General features: G+C 53.9%; 1 long non-coding RNA gene across 1 annotated transcript in view; it reads left to right on the forward strand.

Annotated features, from left to right (window-relative positions):
* Nucleotides 1–1,118: 1,118 nt before the first annotated feature.
* The window catches only part of LOC138369787 (uncharacterized), a 61,765-nt gene continuing 56,586 nt past the window's right edge, over nt 1,119–6,297 (forward strand). Inside the window, exons 1-2 of the long non-coding RNA XR_011229950.1 lie at nt 1,119–1,150; nt 1,532–1,647. This is a non-coding gene — a long non-coding RNA (uncharacterized lncRNA). The remainder of the gene's footprint in view (nt 1,151–1,531; nt 1,648–6,297) is intronic.

A 6,297-nucleotide genomic window follows, 5' to 3' on the forward strand; every position in this document is an offset into this window, starting at 1 on the left:
ACCACCACCACCAACACTGTGTGAGGAGCCACCACCACCAACACTGTGTGAGGAGCCACCACCACCACCACCAACACTGTGTGAGGAGCCACCACCAACACTGTGTGAGGAGCCACCACCATCACCAACACTGTGTGAGGAGCCACCACCACCACCAACACTGTGTGAGGAGCCACCACCACCACCAACACTGTGTGAGGAGCCACCACCACCACCAACACTGTGTGAGGAGCCCCCACCACCACCAACACTGTGTGAGGAGCCACCACCACCACCACCAACACTGTGTGAGGAGCCGCCACCACCACCACTGTGTGAGGAGCCGCCACCACCACCACTGTGTGAGGAGCCACCACCACCACCACTGTGTGAGGAGCCACCACCACCACCACCACCACTGTGTGAGGAGCCGCCACCACCACCACTGTGTGAGGAGCCGCCACCACCACCACTGTGTGAGGAGCCGCCACCACCACCACTGTGTGAGGAGCCGCCACCACCACCACTGTGTGAGGAGCCGCCACCACCACCACTGTGTGAGGAGCCGCCACCACCACCACTGTGTGAGGAGCCGCCACCACCACCACTGTGTGAGGAGCCGCCACCACCACCACTGTGTGAGGAGCCACCACCACCACTGTGTGAGGAGCCACCACCACTGTGTGAGGAGCCGCCACCACCACCACCACTGTGGGAGGAGCCGCCACCACCACCACTGTGGGAGGAGCCGCCACCACCACCACTGTGGGAGGAGCCGCTACCACCACCACTGTGTGAGGAGCCGCCACCACCACCACTGTGTGAGGAGCCGCTACCACCACCACTGTGTGAGGAGCCGCCACCACCACTGTGGGAGGAGCCGCCGCCACTGTGAATCAGGGACAGGTAGAGTGGAGGAGGAAAGCTGACATAAATATATAGAAGAGAAAGTGAGATCAGGAGAGGAAGGATTGTTGTGGGGAGAGTTTTTGGGGGTGTTGAGGGGGGGGGGGGTTTGCCCCTCCCCTGGGGTGGGGGGTTGGCCCCTCCCCTGGGGTGGGGGGTTGGCCCCTCCCCTGGGGTGGGGGTTGGCCCCTCCTCTTTGGGGGGGGGGGGTGTTTGGACACGAGTTGGTGTGGCCGTCAGTGTGCTTCCACCAGCTGTGTTGAGTGTACGTCCCTCCTCTCTCTCCTTCTCCCTCTCTCTCCCCTTCTCCCTCTCTCTCCCTCTCCTTCTATATGTCTGTATCTTTCTCTCACTCACGCACACTATCACTCCCTCACGCACTCTCATACGCTCTCTATCTCTCATTCTATCACGGTCTCTATCTCTCACTCACACATGCACTCTATCTCTCACTCAAAAACGCATTTTCTCTCTCCCATTTTATATATATATATATATATATATATATATATATATATATATATATATATATATAATATATATATATATATATATAATATAAAATATAAAATAATTGAAATTATACATAAGGACAATTAATAAAAGTAATGAATTAAAATAAATCCTTTTGAAATGTCCATATAAGTGGTAGCTTGATTAGTGTCATCGTGTGGAACCTAAGTGAACTTATCAGTGTGTTAAGTGACTTGAGATCCGTGAGAGGTTACTTAAGACATGTCCTGAGCCTCGACCACACTTGTGGTAAGTGACCTTCTTATCTTAGTTACCCAGTGATGCTTTGATTGTTCTTAGTAACTCTTATAAGTAACTTTAAGTTCTACCAAGTTACTTGTAGGGGTGAGGGGTTATGTTTTGTTGTGTGACCTCCAGTTGGTGCCTTGTGACACCTTGACACTTGTGTGTGTGTGTGGTGGGACACCTTGACACTGTGTGTGTGGTGGGACACCTCGACACTTGTGTGTGGTGGGACACCTTGACACTTGTGTGTGGTGGGACACCTTGACACTGTGTGTGTGGTGGGACACCTCGACACTTGTGTGTGGTGGGACACCTTGGCACTGTGTGTGTGTGGTGGGACACCTTGACACTTGTGTGTGTGTGTGGTGGGACACCTTGACACTGTGTGTGTGTGGTGGGACACCTTGACACTTGTGTGTGTGTGGTGGGACACCTTGACACTTGTGTGTGTGTGTGGTGGGACACCTCGACACTTGTGTGTGTGTGGTGGGACACCTTGACACTTGTGTGTGTGTGGTGGGACACCTTGACACTTGTGTGTGTGTGTGGTGGGACACCTTGACACTTGTGTGTGTGTGGTGGGACTGCTTGACACTTGTGTGTGTGTGGTGGGACTGCTTGACACTTGTGTGTGTGTGGTGGGACACCTTGACACTTGTGTGTGTGTGGTGGGACTGCTTGACACTTGTGTGTGTGTGGTGGGACTGCTTGACACTTGTGTGTGTGTGGTGGGACTGCTTGACACTTGTGTGTGTGTGGTGGGACTGCTTGACACTTGTGTGTGTGTGGTGGGACACCTTGACACTTGTGTGTGTGTGGTGGGACACCTTGACACTTGTGTGTGTGTGGTGGGACACCTTGACACTGTGTGTGTGTGGTGGGACACCTTGACACTTGTGTGTGTGTGGTGGGACACCTCGACACTTGTGTGTGTGGTGGGACACCTCGACACTTGTGTGTGTGTGGTGGGACACCTCGACACTTGTGTGTGTGTGGTGGGACACCTCGACACTTGTGTGTGTGTGGTGGGACACCTCGACACTTGTGTGTGTGTGGTGGGACACCTTGGCACTTGTGTGTGTGTGGTGGGACACCTTGACACTGTGTGTGTGTGGTGGGACACCTTGACACTGTGTGTGTGTGTGGTGGGACACCTTGACACTGTGTGTGTGTGGTGGGACACCTCGACACTGTGTGTGTGTGGTGGGACACCTCGACACTTGTGTGTGTGTGGTGGGACACCTCGACACTTGTGTGTGTGTGGTGGGACACCTCGACACTTGTGTGTGGTGGGACACCTCGACACTTGTGTGTGTGTGGTGGGACACCTCGACACTTGTGTGTGTGTGGTGGGACACCTCGACACTTGTGTGTGTGTGGTGGGACACCTTGACACTTGTGTGTGTGTGGTGGGACACCTTGACACTTGTGTGTGTGTGGTGGGACACCTTGACACTTGTGTGTGTGTGGTGGGACACCTTGACACTTGTGTGTGTGTGGTGGGACACCTTGACACTTGTGTGTGTGTGGTGGGACACCTTGACACTTGTGTGTGTGTGGTGGGACACCTTGACACTTGTGTGTGTGTGGTGGGACACCTTGACACTTGTGTGTGTGTGGTGGGACACCTTGACACTTGTGTGTGTGTGGTGGGACACCTTGACACTTGTGTGTGTGTGGTGGGACACCTTGACACTTGTGTGTGTGTGGTGGGACACCTTGACACTTGTGTGTGTGTGGTGGGACACCTTGACACTTGTGTGTGTGTGGTGGGACACCTTGACACTTGTGTGTGTGTGGTGGGACACCTTGACACTTGTGTGTGTGTGGTGGGACACCTTGACACTGTGTGTGTGTGGTGGGACACCTTGACACTGTGTGTGTGTGTGTGGTGGGACACCTTGACACTGTGTGTGTGTGGTGGGACACCTTGACACTGTGTGTGTGTGTGTGTGGTGGGACACCTTGACACTGTGTGTGTGTGGTGGGACACCTTGACACTGTGTGTGTGTGGTGGGACACCTTGACACTGTGTGTGTGTGGTGGGACACCTTGACACTGTGTGTGTGTGGTGGGACACCTTGACACTGTGTGTGTGGTGGGACACCTTGACACTGTGTGTGTGGTGGGACACCTTGACACTGTGTGTGTGGTGGGACACCTTGACACTGTGTGTGTGGTGGGACACCTTGACACTGTGTGTGTGGTGGGACACCTTGACACTGTGTGTGTGGTGGGACACCTTGACACTGTGTGTGTGGTGGGACACTTTGACACTGTGTGTGTGGTGGGACACCTTGACACTGTGTGTGTGGTGGGACACCTTGACACTGTGTGTGTGGTGGGACACCTTGACACTGTGTGTGTGGTGGGACACTTTGACACTGTGTGTGTGGTGGGACACCTTGACACTGTGTGTGTGGTGGGACACCTTGACAGCGTCGTGTACAAAAGTTATATTTTGAGTTGTGTATGTTTACAATTTAAGGTCCCCCCCCCCCTTCCTCCTTTGCAACCCATGTCGTACCTGGGCGCGCGCGCGCGCGCACACACACACACACACACAGGCAGGCTGCCTCTCACAGCCTGTTGTTGATTGACGGTTGAGAGGCGGGACCAAAGAGCCAGAGCCCAACCCCCGCAAGCACAACTAGGTGAGTACACACACACACACACACACACACACACACACACACACACACACACACACACACACACACACACACACACACACACACACACACAAGGCCTCAAACCTCAGCTCCCGACTTTAAAACCTGTGTTAAGAGCTATTGACCAGGGTGCTGCCTCTCACAGCCTCTCTGCTGTTGCTGCCTCTCACAGCCTCTCTGCTGTTGCTGCCTCTCACAGCCTCTCTCTGCTGGTGCTGCCTCTCACAGCCTCTCTCTGCTGGTGCTGCCTCTCACAGCCTCTCTCTGCTGTTGCTGCCTCTCACAGCCTCTCTCTGCTGGTGCTGCCTCTCACAGCCTCTCTCTGCTGGTGCTGCCTCTCACAGCCTCTCTCTGCTGGTGCTGCCTCTCACAGCCTCTCTCTGCTGGTGCTGCCTCTCACAGCCTCTCTCTGCTGTTGCTGCCTCTCACAGCCTCTCTCTGCTGGTGCTGCCTCTCACAGCCTCTCTCTGCTGGTGCTGCCTCTCACAGCCTCTCTCTGCTGGTGCTGCCTCTCACAGCCTCTCTCTGCTGGTGCTGCCTCTCACAGCCTCTCTCTGCTGGTGCTGCCTCTCACAGCCTCTCTCTGCTGGTGCTGCCTCTCACAGCCTCTCTCTGCTGGTGCTGCCTCTCACAGCCTCTCTCTGCTGGTGCTGCCTCACACAGCCTCTCTCTGCTGGTGCTGTCTCTCAGACGAGGCTGAGACACAGCAACAAGATAGAGGGTGTGACGGCATGTGGTTGTGTGACGTTAACGGAAGTTAATGTGCGTGTGTGTGTGTGTGTGTGTGTGTGTTCGTGTGTGTGTGTGTGCGTGTGCGCGTGTGTGTGTGCGCGTGTGTGTGTGCATGCGTGTGTGCGTGTGTGCGTGTGTGTGCGCGTGTATGCGCGGTGCTGTGGTTGTTGGTGTATGTACTCACCTAGTTGTGCTTGCGGGGATTGAGCTTTGGCTCTTCGGTCCCGCCTCCCAACTGTCAATCAAGTGGTACAGGGTGGACATAGGTTCGCCGGGGTAGGTTTAAATGTAATGTTTTAAGATATATTGTTGTAACGGAAGCCTCCGGTGCGACTTTCACGAAGTCGGAAATGAAACGGCGGTGGTTCTCCCGCCGTTTACCCGCCCATGTTCGTGGGAGATAGGGATTTAAGGTGGAGGGAAGATGGGATGGAAGAGGAGTGAAAGTGGGGAAGGGGAATGAAGAGCGGGGTATATGGGGGAGAGGGGAGGGGGAAAGAAGGGTGAAATGGGGAATGGTGTGAGACTGTCCCGGGCACTACCGGGTACACCTCCTAGTACAGTATATATTATTAAGCAACAATGGTTCAAGCTCAAGTGCTTGAACCTCATGTCGTAGTTCCTCATCCATGCCTCATGTCGTAGATCCTCATCCATGCCTCATGTCTTAGTTCCTCATCCATGCCTCATGTCTTAGTTCCTCATCCATGCCTCATGTCGTAGTTCCTCATCCATGCCTCATGTCGTAGATCCTCATCCATGCCTCATGTCTTAGTTCCTCATCCATGCCTCATGTCTTAGTTCCTCATCCATGCCTCATGTCGTAGTTCCTCATCCATGCCTCATGTCGTAGTTCCTCATCCATGCCTCATGTCTTAGTTCCTCATCCATGCCTCATGTCGTAGATCCCTCCAGCCCGACACTTCCTCTCTCTCTGAAGTACTCCTGGTACCCATCCCAGACAGTTGAGAGGCGGGACCAAAGAACCAGAGCTCAACCCCCGCTAGCACAAATAGGTGAGCACAGTTTCCTCCACTGCTTTACAAAGTTGTGTTCCAGCCTTTTGAGAGAGACGGCGTCGATGGTCTATAGGAACTGATCTAGGAAAATGCAACCTTACTGCCGTATCTTGTCATAGAACTCACTCAGGCTTGCCAGAGTGAGTTCTATGTTCTATGAAGAACATAGAATACATGTTCTTCATAGAACAAAAACTTCCTGACTTCCCCGTCTAAAACCATACTTTGTC

The sequence above is a fragment of the Procambarus clarkii genome, chromosome 29 (genome assembly GCF_040958095.1).
Source record: "Procambarus clarkii isolate CNS0578487 chromosome 29, FALCON_Pclarkii_2.0, whole genome shotgun sequence".
NCBI lineage: Eukaryota > Metazoa > Arthropoda > Malacostraca > Decapoda > Cambaridae > Procambarus > Procambarus clarkii.